The 21015-nt window shown below is 43.8% G+C and overlaps 1 long non-coding RNA gene across 2 annotated transcripts in view; it reads left to right on the top strand.

Moving 5' to 3' along the window:
* LOC134337839 (uncharacterized) overlaps window positions 1–21015 on the top strand; it is a 119425-nt gene that overhangs the window by 86457 nt on the left and 11953 nt on the right. For both annotated transcript variants that reach the window (XR_010016084.1, XR_010016083.1), the window contains exon 2: window positions 16602–16697. This is a non-coding gene — a long non-coding RNA (uncharacterized LOC134337839). The remainder of the gene's footprint in view (window positions 1–16601; window positions 16698–21015) is intronic.

Genomic DNA, 21015 nt, shown 5'->3' with positions numbered 1-21015 from the left:
CAACCACTCCATGGCTTCTTTTCTGCAGCCGTGACACTATCTCTGATCAGCAGTGCCACGCCCTCACCTCTTTTGTCTCCCTCCCTGTCCTGGCCCTGCACCATCCAAGTCTCTATAATGGCCACAACATCATAGCTCCAAGTGCTGATCCACGCGCTAAGCTCATCCGCTTTATTGATGATATTGAAATGAATGCCAACACTGCATTTCCTTCCTTATCAGTGATTTTAGCAGCAAGTTAACTTTTAGGGAATCCTGCACAAGGACTCCATTTCTTTGCATCTCTGATTTCTGAATTTTCTTCACATTTAGAAAATAGCCTACTCCTTTATTCCTTCTACACTAACAGTCATCACTAACTGGCAAGTAAAGGTGGCAATAAAATGTTCCAGGCAATTGATGATGTTCTCCTCTTGGATACATTAACACTCTTGATTTCAACCAGTCTTTAATAGGGATTTGATGTTTGTGACACTTTCCTTGTCAACCCTTCCCTGCCGCCCCACTGTGGTATACATCACATTCTATCTTTGCCTCTTCAATTTTTAATAACTGAAACTTATCAGATATGGCTCTCAATAGGTACTCTGTAGGCAGGTAGGACCAAGATTCGAGTTAGTTCGGCCTACAGAGAGGTTGACTCCCTGACACAGTGGTGCCAATATAACAATGTCCAAAAAACAAAACAGCTGATTGTAGATTACAGGAGGAATGGAGACAGGCTCGACCCGATCAACATCAATAGGTCTGCATTTGAGAGGGTGAGTAGTTTCAAGTTCCTTGGTATACAAATCACCGATATTCTCACCTGGACTCTACACACTGGTTTTGTGGCAAAAAAGCACAACAGCGTCTCTTCCACCTCAGGCAACTGATGAAGTTCAGCATGGGTCTCCAAATCCTTAAGACCTTCTTCAGGGGCACCATTGAGAATATCCTGACTGGTTGTATCACCCAACACACATCACCTGTCCAGCTCTTGGCTCCATCCCTCCCCCTCCTGTCTTCTCCTATCATTTTGGATCTCCCTCTCCCCCTCCCACTTTTAAATCACTTACTAGCTCTTCTTTCAGTTAGTCCTGACGAAGGGTCTCGGCCTGAAACGTCGACTGTACTTCTTCCTAGAGATGCTGCCTGGCCTGCTGCGTTCACCAGCAACTTTGATGTGTGTTGCTTGAAATTCCAGCATCTGAAGAATTCCTTGTGTATGGTTCTATCACCGCCTGGTATGGTAACTGCACCAACCTTGATCACTTGTCACTGCAGAGAGTGATACAGACAGCCCAGCGCATCTGTAGATGTGAGCTTTCCTCCATTGAGGACATTTATAGCAGAAGGAGCAGAAATAAGGCCTGGAAGATCATCAGGGACACCAATCATCCCAATCATAAACTGTTTTAGCTGCTTCTGTCTGGCAAACAGTACCGCAGCATGAAAGCAGGACCAACAAGCTATGGGACAGCTTCCTTCTGCAAGGCATTAGACTTTTAAATTCATAGGTCTGTACATTGCAACAGAGTCATAATGCAAAGATTTTTACTCCCCCATATTGTGGATGGATGTAAGATTTAAATAAATTCTAATTTTAATTTGTCACATGTACATTGAAACATACAGTAGTAACTCATTTGGGTTAACAACCAGAAAGAGAATTTTGTTTCAGGTTCACATTCCCTGTCATGATAGAAGATTGACAGTCTAATCTGACAAGACTCCCAAACCCTTTGATCAATCTACAGGTGTTGTCATGGTCTGGTCTGTGAAGTCTATATTCCGGTTCACAGTCTGGTCCATTGACCCTTGCTCCAGGTTTTCCTGTCTACCCTGTTTCTGTTCTTGTTGAGCTCTAATTGAGGCAGCTGATACTCATTGGGTCTGGCTGCATAAATACCTTCAGAGACCAGGGCGTGGCTGCTGAGTTGTTCTTGTCCTTACTCCTTGTATCCCTTGCTCTGCCTTCTGTTTCCTCGCCTGAAGCCTTGCCTTGTCTTGCCGGTAACTCTCGCCTCGCCTGAAGTTCTGTTTTGCCTTGCATTGCCTGAAGCCTTGCCTTGTCTTGCTCTCTTGTCCTGAAGCCACCCCGTACCTAGCTCCCTTCCTGTCCCTTGCCTCCGTCGGGTAAGCCAGGCCGTCTTGCCGTTACCTGCGGTTGGTTCTGTCCCTTCCTGTCCCTTGTCTCCGTCAGGTGGAGATCTGCACCCTGCCCTGGAGTACTGCACCCTGCCCAGGACGAGCTTCCAGTCTCCTGCCTCCAGCCTCCAGCCTCGCCTCACCTTGCCTCAAGTCTCCTGCCTCCAGCCTCCTACCAAGCCTCGCCTCATCTCAAGTCTCCCGCCTCCTGCCAAGCCTTGCCTCAAGTCTCAAGTCTCCAGCCTCCTGCCAAGCCCTTGTGGCTAAAGGGATCAGGGGGTATGGAGGGAAGGCTGGTACAGGGTTCTGAGTTGGATGATCAGCCATGATCATACTGAATGGCGGTGCAGGCTCGAAGGGCCGAATAGCCTACTCCTGCACCTATTTTCTATGTTTCTACGTTTCTAAGCCTCGCTTCAAGTCTCTAGCCTCTAGCTTCTAGCTTGAAGACTCCAGCCTCCTGCCTAGCCCCAAGCCTGAAGACTCCAGACTCCTGCCTACCCTTAAGCCTGAAGACTCCAGCCTCCTGCCTAGCCCCAAGCCTGAAGATTCCAGCCTCGTCCTGCCTGCCAGCCTAGTCTCGTTCTTGCCTAGTTCTGGGGTCCAAGCCATAGGCAAGACCCAGGTACTTGGTCCTTGTCCAGTCTCTGGCTCGGAGTCCAAGCCAGGGCTCCTAGCTCTCTTGCCCAGTCCTGTTCCAGGTTCCTGGTTTTCCTGTCCATGTCCTTGCCATCGCCCTGTATCCTAGTCCTGTCCTTAGTACTTCAGTGTCTGTGTCTTGCACTTAGGTCCATTCCCAGCCACCTCCCTATGACAACAGGAGGGTTTGGGATGGTGTCTTGGGCAAGGAGAGTTCAATTATTGATACTAATGACCCTGTGTCCATCACAGAAAAACACTCCTCACTATTGAGCACATCTAGAAGGAGCACTACCACAAGAAAGCAGCATCCATTATCAAGGACCCCTACCATCCAGGCCATGTGCTCTTCTCACTGCTGTCATTGGGAAGGGGCACAGAGCTTTAGGTCCCACATCCACCAAGTTCAAGAACTGTTACCACTCTTCAATTATCAGGCTCCTGAACCAGCATGGGTAACTTCACTCATCCCAACTCTGAACTGATTCCACAAGCTATGACTCACATTCAAGGACTCTACGACTCATGTTTTTGGTTTTATTTGTTTGTTTAACATCTGCACAGTCTGCCTTCTTTTGCACATTCATTGTCAGTCTTTGTGTGTAGCTCATCATTGAGTTTACTGTATTTCTTAGTTCTAATCCAAGTATCCGTGTAACCCTCAGTTTTGACTGGCGGCGTTAGTCTAAGGGAAGGCAGTCTCTAGCCCTGCCAACTTTGTGAAATCTCACTTGTGTGGATGCTGCGTGATGTGTTACCCTGTTACAAATCAGTACCATGAAACAGCAGACAGTACACCATATGCAATTAAACAATAGAGCTTTATAATTCCTAATTTGACTAGAGGGTTAGTAAAGAAAACAAAAAGAAAAAGGGCCCATTTTAATGCAATAATCTACTGTGCACATTGGAGCTCACAGTTTCCCCATCTGTTAGTTCTCCATTGATTTCCTCTGAGCATCGACTCCCGTCCTGCAGTCTACGACCTCTCTGTTCTGGCATCTTCTCTCGCCATCTTCCGCTGAACAGAAGACCGCAAATCCCTCGCTCTCGGGCACATAAGAAAGAAAAAGACTCCCCTCATGGGATAGCGCACATTCCAAAGCTCCCGTTATCTCTAGTCATAACCCAAACACTGCAGCTACAGCTAAACCATTACATTCGCAGTGAAACCTTTCCCAGGAGGTTACACTTTTTTCCACCAAATTTAGTCATGTCCTCATGACTTCTGAGATAATTTGCCAACCCTTCCTGCAAAGCACTAGGTCCAATCCAGGTGCAAAAGGCAGTGACATAGCTCCCCACAATGGGGCCACACTCTGTTCCCCCTGTGCTACATAGTCCAGCCTATCCAGTGGTCTCCTAATTCTCCAAGACCTCCATTCCTCCTCATCTTCCTCTTCATGTTCCGACACTACTGGGGAGACTGCTGGTCTACCTGGCAAGGCCCCCCCTCCCGGTCTATCATTCATGCCCTCCTGCAACTCGGACCCCTCTGTCCCTTGGCCAAGACCCACTTCCTGCCTTGCAGAGTCCTGCTGAAACCCCAGGTGTCCACAGATAGCCCCCCTGACTTCAGCTAACTCAATGGGAGAAGGGTTTGAAATCTCTTCTTCAATCAGTGGGGAGTTAGCAAAAGGCAACAGATACCACACCCCCATTTCCTCATCCTCCAAATCAGTATCCCACTCAGGGGCAGAGGCCAGTCTAATCTCTACTGCTGTTGGTCCTGCTGTCATCCTGCGTCACTGCAGAGTCCTCTTACTAGCTGTAGGCTTCAGGTCTGGCTCTCTTGTCCCAGAGGCAGATGGTGGTTCTGATGGAGAATCTTGACAGGCCCATTCCTATCCCCTGGTTTCACCTGGAAAACTGGTACATTTGGCATCTGACTCTCCACTACATAGGGCATAGCTGCCCAGTGGTCAGCCTACTTATGCTTCCCAGGTATCCCCAAATTCCTTATGAGGACTCAATCTCCCAGCATGAGTTGGGAGAAACTAACTTTTTGATCATACCTCCTCTTGTTTCCTTGATTCTGCTTGGCAGCTGTCACCTCAACTAACTTAGAAGCCTTTTTCAGCTCCCTTCTCGTATCAGGCACATAATTCAGATGAATCCTTGGTGGTAGGTCGTCCTTGTCAGTCCCAAAACAAAGGTTGATGCCAAATGTATTTTCTAGTGCTCCCATGTTGCATTGGCTGGGGGGTGCCAGGTCTTCATGACTCCCATAACGTCAGCAGCCCGCCCACTCAAACTTTCAACCAATCCCCTTGTCACTTTACGTCATCAGAGCACTGCCATTCATCTAACAACTGAGAGGTCTGCTTCGCCCAAGTCTCATACTCCTCCTCCCCTTTAGCAGTGGGCATTATTCCAGAGAATAAGCAGAACCTACCGAAGCTGGGACTTTGGACCTGGGCATTTTTTCCAATTACTCACCAGAGAGTTAAGGGCAGATACTAATTCAGAATTCTCACTCTTCCCTGTGGGACGGGGACTAATTAGACATTCCAAATCCAACCACTCCTTCCCCTCACTCTTTAGGAACAATAGAACCCTGTCTTTGAAGTTTCCTCTCCCAGCTATGGGGAAACTCGACTTGTGATTGGGCACGCTCTGTTACACTCTCCTCCTCCCTGTAAGTATGGACAGTCCACAGACACACCTCACCTGGGGAACCGAGAGTAGCAGGCAGCTCCACTGCCGTTATATCAGTGCTAATCTGCAGTAAAACGAGGTCTGTGCCTGCCATTTTATTAAACCTCCGCCCCCAATCGTACCTTTGCTGACTACTTTAACAATACTTAACAGACAAATTAACAATTCATCCAGAGTACGAATATCTACCCCACCCAACACGCACGCATTCATTACTGGTAACCCCTTGGAGGCACGTCGCCGCTCCACCCCGGCAGCATCCATACCAGCACAGACTGAAACACCCAACCCACTGCTTCAATGCTCAGGGCAATCACACAACATCCAACAAAATCAATCCCAGACGAGCCCCCACAGTTGTAATTCTCAGGTTTGGCTGGCGGTATTAGTCTAGGGGAGGGTAGTCTCTGGCCTCACCAAACTTGTGAAATCTCATTCGTGTGGACACTGCGTGATGTGTTACCCTGTTACAAATCAGTACCATGAAATAGCAGACAGTACACCATATGCAATTAAATGACTGAGCTTTACAATTCTTACGAGGGGTGATTGATAAGTTCATGGTAGAAGGAGTGAATTTTAGAAAACCTAGCACATTTATTTTTCAACACAGCCTCCTCCTACATTTACACACTTAGTCCAGCGGTCGTGGAGCATATGGATCCCTTCTTTGTAGAAGTCGGCGTCTTGGACCTCCAGTAAGTGGTCCACAGTAGGGGTGATTGATAAGTTCGTGGCCTAAGGTAGAAGGAGATGAGTTATTAACTTTATACTTTATTGTTGCCAAATAATTGATACTAGAACATACAATTATCACAGCGATATTTGATTCTGCGCTCCCTGGAGTACAAATAGATAGTAAGTATTAAAAATTTAAATTATAAATCATAAATAGAAAATAGAAAATGGAAAGTAAGGTAGTGCAAAAGAACTGAGAGGCGGGTCTGGACATTTGGAGGATATGGCCCAGATCCGGGTCAGGATCCATTCAGCAGTCTTATCACAGTTGGAAAGATGCTGTTCCCAAATCTGGCCGTACAAGTCTTCAAGCTCCTGAGCCTTCTCCTGGAGGGAAGAGGGACGAAAAGTGTGTTGGCTGGGTGGATCGTGTCCTTGATTAACCTGGCAGCACTGCTCCGATAGCGTGCGGTGTAAAGTGAGGCTAAGGACGGAAGATTGGTTTGTATGATGTGTTGCGCCGTGTTCACGATCTTCTGTAGCTTCTTCTGGTCTTGGACAGGACAACTTCCATACCAGGTTGTGATGCACCCTAGAAGAATGCTTTCTACAGTGCATCTATAAAAATTAGTGAGGGTTTTAGGGGACAGGCCAAATTTCTTTAGCTTTCTCAGGAAGTAAAGGCGCTGGTGAGCCTTCTTGGCAGTGGATTCTGCTTGGTTGGACCAAGTCAGGTCATTTATGATATTGACCCCGAGGAACTTAAAGATTTTGTCCTGTTCCACTTGCGCACCACCGATGTAAATGGGGTCGTGCGGTCCACTACTCCTTCTGAAGTCAACAACCAATTCCTTCATCTTGCTGACGTTGAGGGATAGGTTGTTCTCTTCGCACCATGCCACCAGGTTCTTAATTTCCTCTCTGTACTCAAACTGATCATTAGCCGAGATACGGCCTACAACTGTGGTGTCATCAACAAACTTATATGTTGAGTTCGATGGAAACTTGGCTACACAATCATAGATATACAGTGAGTACAGCAGGGGGCTGACTACACAGCCTTGTGGGGCGCCGGTGCTCAGAGTGATTGTAGAGGAGAGCTTGTCCCCTATTTTTACAGACTGGATCCTGTCTGTGAGGAAGTTGAAGATCCAGCTGCAGATCTGAGTGCTAAGGCCCAGGTTCTGGAGCTTAGGAATCAGTTTATTTGGAATGATGGTATTAAAGGCAGAGCTGTAGTCAATGAAAAGGAGCCTTACTTCAAACTTTCTGCATAATCACTCAGAGTTGAACTGCACGTACATGTAACAAGAGATGTATAACTCATTTCCTTCTACCTTAGGCCACAAACTTATCAATCACCCCTTGTAATTTGACTATAGAGTTAGTAAAGAAAACAAAAAGAAAAAGGGCCCATTTTAATGAAACAGTCTAATGTGCAGGTTGGAGCTCACGGTTTTCCCATCCGTTAGTTTTCCATCGATTTCCTCCAAGTGTCGTTGACTCCCAGCTCATTCCAAGTCCACTCTCTCCTGCAGTCTGTAGACTCTCCGTTCTAGCATCTTCTATCTCCATCTTCTGCTGAACAAAGACCATGAATCCCTTGCTCTTGGGCACACAAAAAAAACATTCCCCTCATTGGACAGCACACATTCTAAAGCCCCCGTCATCTCTAGTCGTAACCCAAACACTACAGCTACAGAGAAACCATTACATTAGCAGTAAAACCTTTCCCAGGGCGTTACATCTGCAAGAAAACCAATTTTGGGATTGAATTTGGTGACGCGGTATATGCACTTTGAATGTTTAAACATTAAGTTAACATATTGCATTGCTGCTCCCATTAAACCTCTTGTATACATCTGCATGTGACCAGTACTAGCAATGGTGGCTGACCTGGAAACTGTCATCAGCAGATCAGATGGATAGGTGCTGCTGTGGTTTCTGTCTGTTTTGGAGGGTGTTCCTCACACCTTCCTCCCTTTTTAGGACACTGCCTTCAATCTTGGCCTGAGAGGCCACAGCTATAACAAATCACCTCCTTTACACTGTTTACTCTGGCAGTTCTTTGCTAGGTGCTCTGGTTGCTGGCACACAAAGCAATTTCTCCACATCTTTGCGACAGCTACATTCACTGCAGCTACTTTACTACTTCTCTTCCCCCTCCTATGATCATAGCTGAGAGGGGATGTCATAGGATCTTATAGAAACATACAAAATTTTGAAAGGGATAGAAAAGATAGAAGTAGGAAAGTTGTTTCCATTGGTAGGTGAGACTAGAACTAGGGGATATTGCCTCAAGATTCAGGGGAGAAGATTTAGGACAGAGATGAGAAGAAACTGCTTTTTCCAGAGAGTGGTGAATCTGTGGAATTCTCTGCCCAGGGAAGCAGTTGAGGCTTCTTCACTGAATATATTTAAGATACAGTTAGATAGGTTTTCACATAGTAAGGGAATTAACGGTTATGGGGAACAGGCAGGTTAATGGAGCTGAGTTTACGAACAAATCAACCATGATCTTATTGAATGGTGGGGTAGGCTCGACAGGCTGGATGTCCTACTCCTGCTTGTATTTCTTATGTTCTTATGTTATGTAGCTCCGCAAGATCATGATACTGTCACAAGGTAGGGGTCCGTCCCTCCCTCCCTCACTCACTCAGCAGAGTTTCATCGATGCAGTTTGTAGATTGGACTCTGTAGTTCACGCTATGATGTGTTGCTCGCTGCTCCTTTTTTGTTGCCATTTTGATCAGGGCTGACTGGTTCTGTGGCCTGAAGTTAACAAACAAAACTGACCTACATTGAACTGAGCAACATCAAAGTTGCTGGTGAACGCAGCAGGCCAGGCAGCATCTCTAGGAAGAGGTACAGTTGACGTTTCGGGCCGAGACCCTTCGTCAGGACTAACTGAAGGAAGAGTTAGTGAGAGATTTGAAAGTGGGAGGGGGAGAGGGAGATCCAAAATGATAGGAGAAGACAGGAGGGGGAGGGATGGAGCCAAAAGCTGGACAGGTGATTGGCAAAAGGGATATGAGAGGATCATGGGACAGGAGGCTCAGGGAGAAGGAAAAGGGGGAGGGGGGAAAAACCCAGAGGATGGGCAAGGGGTATAGTGAGAGGGACAGAGGGAGAAAAAGGAGAGAGAGAGAAAGAATGTGTGTATATAAATAAATAAGGGATGGGGTACGAAGGGGAGCTGGGGCATTAGTGGAAGTTAGAGAAGTCAATGTTCATACCATCAGATTGGCCTTGAGGATAGGGAGCAGAAGAACAAGAATTAGTCAGAGGGAAGGACAGATTATGAGCCTAAAGGAAAGGAGCAGCGACCTGTGAGATGGGAGTGGCAGAGTAATTGAGAAAGGGAAGGACATTGAATGCCAAAGCAGATCCTGTAGAAATTCAAAGACATAAAAGCAGTGAGCGCCAATTGTGTTACAGCTGAACCACACCTTTCTGGGCTTGTAGAATGCTTGTTTCAACAGGTTAAGAGGATAGCTTTTATCAAAATTGTTTCCTTTTAATTTGTCCTTTGACATGTCAGTGTCTAAACTTGGAATCACTAGCATATATTAGACTGGAAAACAGTTCATCTGAAGGCAATGTTACCGGCTTCCACTCAAACTTTAAACATTATGCTTTGGAGTATTTGTTTCTGGTAACTGATTGATAGAAGTCATTTTGACAATGTTATTATAACTAGAGTGTAAATTAATTATGTTACACTCTGCTTTCTTGGTAAAGTGGGTGAAACTGAGGAAGGAAAAGGCCAAAGAAACACACAGGTAAGGTTGAGAGGTTGCTAGAAGGTCAGGGACAGTATTTAGCCATTTAGAAACACAAGTCCATTCAGCCACTCAGTGAGATAAAGGTTGATTTGAGACTTGCTTCATATTTGTGCTTGTACTCCTTATCCCTTATTTAGTATTTCTGGTTATCCAAAGCCTCAATTAACTTGCAGTTTTATGAAGGAGTTGCAAGCTTCTGCGACACTTCAAAACTAGCACTAATTTAGCTGCAACCCTAGTCCAGACTCTCCAATCAGAGGACATAATTTCTATCTATATACCTATCAATTTCCCTTCATGAAAATGTCAATGAAATCACTTCAAACTTTTTAAACTCCTGGGGATTTTCATTCCCCAGTGCCCAACCTTTAGAGTTAACCATAGAAGATGATTATAGGTGAGTTTGCAAGAAGTGCGCAGACACAGTAGCTCGTTATCACGCAAGGCTGCTGAGAAGGTTGCGGGATAAAAAGGAGACACTGCCTAGTAGAGCAGTTGACGGAGTAGCTTGCGGGCTTTGGCTCATCAGGGCTTCGGTGAGGATGGGTGTACGTAGGCAAGGTAAGGGGGTAAGCTACTTTCATATCTCTTTTTTTCCTCTAACTTAACAATAGTGAGTATGATTGCAAGGCCAGTTTCTGCTTTGGGTGTCAGATGTGGGATATCCAGGAGACTTCCAGTCTTTTTGATGGCCACATCTGTGCCAGGTGCATTGAGCTGCAGCTCCTTAGAGACAGAGTTAGAGAACTGGAGCTACAGCTCGACGACCCTTTGGCTTGTTAGGGCAAGTGAGGAGGTGATCGATAGGAGCTACAGGCAGGTAATCACACTGTGGCCACAGGAGACAGATAAGTGGGCGATTGTCAGGAGAGGGAAGGATGAGCGTCAAGTAGTGGAGAGCACCTCTGTGGCCATCCCCCTTAACAATAACTACTCCATTTTGTGTACTGTTGTGGTGGATGACCTACCTGAGGGAAGCAACAGTGGCTGTGCCTCTGGCACTGAGTTTGGCCCCATGGCTCAGATGTTTCATACTCACTATTCTTAAGTTAGAGGAAAAAAAAAGAGATATGAAAGTAACTTACCCCCTTACCTTTCTGTGGAAAAGGGTGGCAGCAGTAATAGGGGACTCTACAGTTAATGGGATAGATACGCGATTCTGTGGCGCGAAAAGGAAACTGATGGTAATTTGCCTCCTGGCTGCCAGAGTTCGAGATGTTTCTGAATGCATCCACAATATCCTGAAATATGAGGGTGAGCAGTCAGAGGTTATGGTACATATTGATACCAACAGCCTAGGTAGAAAAAGGGGGGAGGTCCTGAAAGCACCTTCTAACTTCCTATGAGTTAGGAAGGAAGCGATGAAGCAGGACCTCAAGGGTAATAATCTCGGGATTGCTACCTGTGCCACGTGACAGTGAGTCTAGGAATAGAATGAGGTGGGAGAAGAATGCGTGGCTGAAGGATTGGAGTAAGGGACAGGGATTCAGATTCCTGGACCATTGGGACCTCTTCTGGGGTTGGTGTGACCTGTACAAAACAGACAAGTTGCACTTGAATCTCAGGGGACCAATATCCTGGTGGGGAGGTTTGCTAATGCAATCGGGGAAGGTTTAAACTAGATTTGCAGGGTGGTGGGAACTGAAGTGAAGAGGTGGGCAGTTGGCGCACAAGTGAAGACAATTTGTAGGGAGTTTGTGAGGAAGGATAGACAGATGATAGAACAAAGATGCACTCAGCCTGATGGTTTGAGATGTGTCTATTTTCATGCGAGGAGTATCGTAAACAAGGCAGATGAACTTAGAGCGAGGATCAATACATGGAACTATGATCCTGTGGTCATTACAGAGACTTGGATGTCTCGGAGGCAGGAATAACTGCTGAGTGTGCTAGGATATAGATGTTTCGAAAAGGACAGGGAGGGAGGCAAAAGAGGTGGAGGCGTGGCATTGCTAATCACAGATAGTGACACAGCTGCAGAAACAGAGGAAGTCATGGAGGGATTATCTACTGAGTCACTGTGGGCAGAAGTCAGAAACAGGAAGGGGGCAATAACTCTACTAGGTGTTTTTTTATAGATCCCACCCCAATAGTAACAGATACATCGAGAAGCATATAGGGAGGCAGATTCTGGACTGGAGCAATAATAATACAGCTGTTGTGATGGGCGATTTTAACTTTCCTAATAATGACTGGCATCTCCTTAGAGCAAGGGGTTTAGATGGAATGGAGTTTGTTAGGTACGTTCAGGAAGATTTCCTGATGCGATGTGCAGATTAGCCAACGAGAGGAGAGGCTGTACTTGATTTGGTATTTGGAAATGAACTTGGTCAGGTGTCAGATCTCTCAGTGGGAGAGCATTTTGGAGGTAGTGATTACAACTCACCCCGATCTCCTTTACCACGGCGATGGAGAGGGATAGGAGCGGACAATTTGGGAAAACATTTAATATGATGCCACTAGGCAGTAAGTTGGGAGCAGATGTTGTCAAGGAAAATGCACGACAGAAATGTGGCAAATGTTGCTCATTCCCCATGACCTCCCCCATCCATGTCCTGAAATCATCACTGGCTAGAAATGATCTGGACCAAGCACACAATGACTAAGATTATTTCTGAAGTTGCTTTCATATTCTTTCCACTATCCACAAAGCAAAGATCAGTATTGAGAAAGAAATTCTCCACTACTCCAGAGGCAGATAATGATAAGTCTCTTTTAAGCTACTGGAAAAGACTTTATCTTGTGCATTACAAAGCAGCCTGATGCTCTGCAGAAACCATTACCAACCTAAACACTCACAGGATTCCAGGCCTGACACAGTGCCTACATTGTGCATTATTGGCACTTTTTCAATTTCACTATCTGGAAGAGCTTGCTCCTTTAACTATCTCAGGATCTCTACACTTCTCTGCTATCACCTCCTTACGAGATAAAGATAAATCTTCCTTGTCAGACTTACTACCAAAATCCTGATCAAATAGCGTAGGTAAGAAAATTTCTGCTACATCCTCAAAATTCGAATCTTGAATTGAACAGTCATGGGCAACAACCTCATCCCTTACATCAGTCATTTTAGCTATAGTTCTTGTTACAACACAGGAAGAATCTGTGTTAGAATCCCTCTGTGGTTCCTCAGAATTAGGATTTATTGTCAAATGTACATCAGGAAAAACTTGTCTGCCTGCTAAGTCATTCCCTAACAAAAGAGAAACATCATTCACAGGTAAACTGGATTGTTGTCCTACTTTAACAACCCCTGTAACTAATCCTGACCTTAAATTTACTCTATGTAAATGTACTGGCATAAGGGCACTCCCAACTCCTCTTATATAATTTACTTCATCAATGTCACTCATCACTAAACTTTAGTACACTGTCTAATATTAGTGATTGAGAAGCTCCAGAATCTCTAAGTATTCTTATTGGTACTGAATTGGATCCTTCTTTCAAGGATACAAATCCTTCTGTTATAAAAGTTTCATATCCCTCCTCAACTTGGTCAGAATCTGACAAATCTTTATTAGTATTTATCAAACTCCGTGAATTTACAGGTGTTTCAGTATGCTGCACACAAGCATCTGGGATGGCTCTTTTCTCTTTCTTTTTCAATCAAGAGCAGTTAGCTACTACAAGTCCAGGTTTCTTACAATAATTACAAATAATACCAAAATGTCTTTCCTTCAGATGTCTCCCTTCATCCTTACTTTTCTCACTAACTTCAGATTTAATTTCTGGTTTACCTTGACTCTCTGTGCTATTTTTCCTTTCAAAAGTTCTACCTGCAAAAAATTTATTCTTATGAATTAAAGCATATTCATCAGCTAATTTAGCAGTCTTCTGCAATGTAGCAGTGTCCCTTTCATTTAAGTATGTTCTCACTTCAACAGGAATGCTTCTTTTAAATTCCTCCAGTAAAATCAACTCTTTTAATTTATTATACTCCCCATTCACATTTTTAGAGGAAACCACTCAAACACACAGATTTCTCATAGGCAAATTCCACATAAGTTTTTTCCACCGATTTCTTCAAATTTCTGAATCTTTCTCTATACGCTTCCGGAACTAACTCATATGCCTTTAATACATACTGTTTAACAATATCATAATCCAGTGCTTGCTCAGCATTTAAAGCTGTATAAACCTGTTGTGCCTTGCCTTTAGTTACACTTTGTAACATCACTGGCCATTGCTCTTTCGGCCATTCTAAACTCAGAGCAATAGTTTCGAAATGCTGGAAATATTTGTCCACTTCAGCTTCATTAAATGGAGGAACCAAAATAACCTCACGACTAGCAATAAACTGTTTCTTAGAACCAGAAGACTGGTTACCCATCCTTAATTTCTCCATCTCTAACTCAAATATCCTCTGGTTTTCAGCTTCTCTTTCTTTAAATTCCCTTAGTTTACTTTCCTCTCTTTCTTTAAATTCGTTTAATTTATTTGCCTCTCTTTCATCAAATTCCCTTCTTTTATTAACCTCTCTTTTGGCCATTTCCACTTTAAATCTTTCAAACTTTATCTGTTCAAGATGTAACTGCATTTCCAGATTACTCATTGGAAACCTACCTAACACCTCATCATCAAACGTTTTCAAACTGATATAATACTCAGCGATTTTTCTTTGTATTAAAGCCTTTGTGGTATTCTTCGTAATTCCCTTAATATCCAACTTCCTAGCAATCTCCAATACAACAGGTTTTCTCGCATTCTCTAAAAACACCGGGTTAGGCGTGTCAATAAAGTCGTCAACATTCATTGCTGCCAAATACCACTCACACACCAATCAAACTAAAAAAAAAATCGGGTATTTCCCTTTTCCAAATCAGAATGGCAATTACCAGCACTTAAACTCAAAATCGGAGCAACCAAACATTTATTAAACATGGATAAACAATAAAAACAAACGAAAACCTTAACCGGAAGTTAACCGCTATGCGGCCGTTCAACAAATCGTCACTCGGTACTGATTCTTAAAATGATAAATTCGAAAACAGTTCTTAAAGCGGTTAAGTCAAACACAGTTCTTAAAATAGTAAATTCGAAAGTCCAACAGATTTATACATTCAATTGGGAGGGACTTCTCTGGAGAAGGATTTCTTCATAGAGGCAGCTTTCCTGCTGGTTCTGTCCAAAGGATTCATGATGAAGGAAATAAATGGCTTAAAACAACTGACCTTAATTTCTAGAGAGCACAAAAGAAGTAGGGGGGAGGGTAGGAAGGAGAAGGCTGGTAGGTTCCAGGTGAAAAACCAGTAAGGGGAAAGATACAGGGGTGGGAGAGGGGAAGCAGGGAGGGGATAGGCAGGAAAGGTGAAGAAAGAATAGGGGAAAACACAATGGGTAGTAGAAGGAGGCGGAACCAAGAGGGAGGTGGTAGGCAGCTGGGGGAGGGGACAGAGTGAAATAGGGATAGGGGAAGGGAGAGGGAGGGAATTACTGGAAGTTGGAGAATTCTATGTTCATACCAAGGGGCTGGAGACTACCTAGACGGTATATGAGGTGTTGCTCCTCCAACCTGAGTTTAGCCTCATCATGACAGTAAAGGAGGCCATGTATGGACATATCTGAATAGGAGTGGGAAGCAGAGTTGAAGTGGGTGGCTACTGGGAGATCCTATCTGTTTTAGCGGACGGAGCGGAGGTGCTCGACGAAGCGGTCCCCCAATCTTCTTCAGTTTTCACCTATTTCATTTCAACTCTGCTTCCCACTCCCATTCAGGAAATTACAGTGTCACAGTAGTATTACAAGTGCACAAATATAAATATTAGAAATAAAAAGAATAAAAAATAAGTTAATTCAAGCAGTCTAACAGAATGGGGTAATCACTTCCCCAGCTATAGATTGACTCTTCATAAAACCTAATGGCCTCCACCAGGACCCTGGTTTTTTTTGTGCGCCATACTCTACCAGAGCCTCGGCGACCACTTCTTTTCAAGTAGTTGTCTTGGGGGAAAGATTCTGTGAGTGGTCCCGCACATCCTTCTCACAGCACAGTTGTTTATTTTTTACGAGCCCGAGATGCGAGCTCGACACTCAACCCAGCACGGATAGAAAGCATGCCCGGGAGCGGCCGGACTGGATTCGCACTCCTGAACCTTCGGAGTCTGGCGCTGATGTCACTGCACCACCAGCTGGCCAGGACCCTGTAGTTATTCTCATGAATGAAGAGATTGGCTGCCTGAAATATGCTGCCCAAGGAATTGTTGTTCGCTGGCGCCATCTTGACTGGAAGTCACTCTTCGTAAGTTCTGTGTGGATCTTCCTGCATTTCTCCAGCAAAGTACCACTGAGTTTTGTGTATAAATGTTCTGTCCTGACCAAATAGGCAATGGTTCACCAATAAATTTCTTACTGTGCTGAATGACTCAATATAAAGAGTAAAGATGCAACTGGCAGCCACGTAAAGATTTAAAGTGTTATTATTTATTGTTATTCTGAGAGAGTTTGAGGTTATTTTAAACTTTTAACTTTTAAAAATTATATTAAATTGTGCATTTTTTGTTGGTATAGTTGGAGGTAGTGGCCCCAAAATTACTCAATATCAACTCCAGACCACATGGAATCATATAAAACCTGATGAAACATGGACAAGGAAGACTGCTGTTGACCACCACCTGAAATAGTTTTTGAAATGATAAATCACTACTTCTCCATATTGAACAGCAAAGTTGTGCAAAAGAGCAACTTAACTCATTCTTTCTCTTTCCACAGAACACATCTAATCTCTGGGAAATTCCAAAAGCATACTGGACTAGACAACTCTGAAATCATGGTGTCACCTGGCCAGTGATCTCCATTCTATCAGAGGTACAACGTGCTCTTTCTCCCTTCCCTTTTCTGCAAATTAAAGTCTGCTTGTTTTCTTGTTTCCCATTCTGACAAAGGGTCATTCTCCTTTATTATTAACTCTGTTTTACTCTCCATAGATGTTGCCTGAGGTACTAATTACATCCAGAATTTCTGTAAGACCTAGGAGCAGAATTAGGCCACTTGGCCCATCAAGTCACCTCCACCATTCAGTCATGGCTGATCCTTTTTTCCCCTCCCCAGCCCCACTTCCTGGCCTTCTCCCCGTAACCTTTGATGCCATGTCCAATCAAGAACCTATCAAGCTCTGCCTTAAATACACCCAACGACCTGGACTCCACAGCTGCCTGTAGTAACAAATTCCACAAATCCACCACCCTCTGGCTACAGAAATTTCTCTGCTGCTCTGTTTTAAATGGATACCCCTTTATCCTGGGGCTGTGCCCTCTTGTCCTAGCTTCTCCTACCATGGGAAACATTCTTTCTACATCTACACTGTCTAGGCCTCTCAACATTCGGAAGGTTTCAATGAGATCCCCCTCATCCTACTAAATTCCAGCAAGTACAGACCCAGGGCCATCAAACGTATGATAACCCTTTCAATCCTGGAATCATCCTTGTGAACCTCCTCTGAACCCTCCTCAATGACAGTACATCTTTTCTTAGATGAGGAGCCCAATACTCAAGGTGAGGCCTCACATGTACATTATAAAGCCCCAGCATCATATCCCTGCTCTTGTATTCTAGACCTCTTGAAATGAATGCTAACATTGCATTTACCTTTCTAACCAGCAACTCCACTTGCAAGTCAACCTTTAGAGTGTTCTGCACAAGGACTCCCAAGTCGCTTTGCATGTCAGATTTTTGGACTTTCTCCCTGTTTAGAAAAAGAACTGCACATTTATTTCTACTAGGAAAGGACATGACCGTGCATTTTCCAACAATGTATTTCATTTACCACTTTCTTGCCCATTTTCCTCATCTGTCTAAGTCCTTCTGCAGCCTACTTGTTTCCTCAACAATACCTGACCCTCCACCAATCTTTGTATCATCTGCAAACTTGGCAACAAAGTCATCCATTCCACCATCTAAATCATTGATATATCACATAAAAAGAAGCGGTTCCAACAACGACCCCTGTGGAACACCATTAGTCACTGGCAGCCAACCAGAAAAGGATCCTTTTATTCCCACTGGCTGCCTCTTACCAATCAGCTAATGCTCTAACCATGCTAGTAACTTTCCTGCAATACCATGGGCTCTTAACTTGGTAAGCAGTTGTGTGGCACCTTGCAAAGGGCCATCTGAAAATTCAAATATAGAACATTCACTTCATTCCCTTTGTTTATCCTACATGTAATCTCCTCAAAGAATTCCAGGAGGTTCGTCAGGCAGGATTTTCCCTTAAGGAAACCACACTGACTTTGTCCTATCTTTTCCTGTGTCACCCCATCCTTAGGAATTAACTCCAACATCTTCCCAACAACTGAGGTCTATAATTTCCTTTCTGCTGCCTTTCTCCTTTTTTAGAGAGTGGGGTGATATTTGCAATTTTCCAGTCCTCTGGCACCATGCCAGAGTCCAGTGATTCTTTTGAAAGATCATATCTCAAGCCTCCACAATCTCTACTACTAGCTGTTTCAGAACCTTGGGGGGCAGTTCATCTGGTCCATTTCTTTCAGTGTTTTGAGCACCTGCTCCCCTGTAATAGTAACTGCACTCTCTCTCTTCCCTCACACACTTCAACATCTGGCACACATCTAGTGTCTACCACAGTGAGGGTTGACTAAAAATTAATTAGATTAAAGCCTGTCACGAGCCTTGTGGCCCATCAGGCCAGTGCTTATGCCGGTTTCTGTGGCATGAAGCGATTGAGAGTACGAGACTCCCCCCACCCCCCAGATAGGACGCCAGTCTATCGCGAGGTTAACCCCCAGCATTTTTGCTGGTACTCATTCTCAGCTAGGTAGACTGGAACACTGTGTGGTTAAGTGCCTTGCTCAAGGGCACACATACTGCCTCAGCTGAGGCTCCAAATTCAGATCACTAGACCAACGCCCTAACCACTTTGCCACGCACCACACAGTGAAGGTTGATGCAAAATACTTATTTAGTTCATCTGCCATCTCTTTGTCCCCCATTATTATTTCGCCAGCCTCATTTTCTTGCGGTCTCACCTATCATTTATTTTTTCACATACCTGGAAAAAGCTTTTATTATCTATCCACTTTGATATTGTTTGTTAGCTCACTTTGATATTTCATCTTTTCCCTCCTCAGGATCCTTTTAGTTGCTCTCTGTAGGTTTTTAAAAGCTTCCCAATCCTCTATCTTTCCCATAATTTTTTGCTTTGCTGTATGCCCTCTCTTTTGCTTTGACCTCCCTTTTTAGCCGCAGTTTTACTATTTTGCCATTTGAGTATTTCTTCATTTTTGGAAAACATCTATCCTGCACCTTCCTCATTTTTTCCCAGAAATTCATGCCATTGCTGCTCTGCTGTCATCCCTGCCAGCATTTCCTTCCAATTTATGTTGGCCAACTCCTCTCTCACACCACAACAGAGGATTGGTTGCGAATTTTTAAGTTGGTTAACTCTTCTTCGATTTGTGCCAGTCACTCTGTAATTCAATTTAAAATTGTACATCGTTATTATTTGACAAAGGAGAGACTGTCTAAAATATTTCCTAATGTTAATAGTCAGTGTGATAGATGTAAAACTGAGACAACTAAATTGACACATATGTTTTGGTCGTGTTCTGTATTGAAACAGTTTTGGAAATCTATTTTCTCTACAATTTCTAAAGCTTTTAAATTAATTTACCACCTAATAAATTGACAGTTTAATTTGGTATAATCTCTCAATATATTCATGGTGTTTCTTGTTACGTATCCCATAACTGGGTTGCCAAACCAGCAGAAATGGACCACTAGTTGGAGTCTGGATTACTAGGAATTAATAAAGTTTTATTAAAGAAACAAGTAACACAGTACTCTAATCGTAAGGATATATATGCAACAGGTTAGCAATGATAATACACACGTGTACACAGAACTAGGGTAATAGGAATCAAACCAAGCCCTATCGCAGTCTAGGGGTAAAATGATAAGTCTCAAGTGACGCAGAGTTCAGTTTAGCTTAGTACAGTTCGCAGTAATCGCTTTTGTGCTGTTAGAGAGAGAGAGAGAGAGAAAGAGAGAGAGAAAGAGAGAGAGAGAGAAATGCAAATTTGATTCAGGCAGACTTTTGATGTTCTTTGCAGTTGGTTTCGGGCGGACCCTTTTATGTCTTCTATCCCGCTGTGGTCACCGACTGTGACCTCTCTGTTCCGGATACGACCGTTCTTCCGCGGTGAACCCGGCACCCAGGCAAGGGCGGACACACACACCAGGTTCCCACCAATCGTACCTTTGCCTCCTGTGCGTCTACGGTTTGTTCTCGTGAACCGGACCTCCAAACTTCCACCAACTTGTGGGGGCACACTGCTCTTCCAGGGTCTTGTTATCTCGTGATCTCGTGGTGTTCTGTGCCTTAGCGAACCTGTTCTTTTTATCCTGCTGGGGTATCGCCTGTCCATCAACCTTCAAACAGTTCAGGTTCAAGGCAACCGGACTGTCAATATTCTGAATTGTGTTTCTTTTCCGTTATCTCTCTCTCCTCTCTCATTAACATTTTGAACATTTCTTCATTGTCTCCCTTACCTCTCATTAGCATCAATTGTCTGATAACTTGGTTTGTCGTCACGTTCTATATCAGACCAATATGTAATTGCATTTGACACACTATTGGCCAGAAGGGCTATTTCATTAAAATGGAAAGATGCTTCGGCTCCCACTTTGATACAGTGGTTTTCCCAGGTGATGTTATCTCTTAGTTTGGAGAAAATCAGAAGTCGAACTTTTGATCCTCAATTTGACTTTGAGAAAAGGTGGGGCTCTTTTGCCCACTACTATCATTTGATTTTGGTTAATTAAGATAGTCCCCCTTCTGATTTTTGGGTATATGGATTTGGCTGGTGGATTGATGTATTTCTTCTATGGAAGTTTGTATGGCGTATAGCTCCGGGTTTGTGCTCCTAATGGTTTTTTTTTGTTTTTTTTTTGTTAGGGGGTTTTTGTTTTAATTAGTAGGGGTTCTTTTTCCTTCTTTCTTTTTTCGAAAAAAAAGCTTTAACATTTTGTTTTTTCTTATTATTATTGATATATTGTTTAACTCTTATTGTACATATTGATATGTTGACTTGATCACTTCAGTGTATGTTTTTGTTGCTCATTTTCAATAATAATTAATAAAAAGATTTTTTTAAAAAAGAAGAGGAAG

Source organism: Mobula hypostoma, chromosome 25 (assembly GCF_963921235.1).
Source record: "Mobula hypostoma chromosome 25, sMobHyp1.1, whole genome shotgun sequence".
Taxonomy (NCBI): domain Eukaryota; kingdom Metazoa; phylum Chordata; class Chondrichthyes; order Myliobatiformes; family Myliobatidae; genus Mobula; species Mobula hypostoma.
This window is presented reverse-complemented; position numbering and strand designations above follow the sequence as displayed.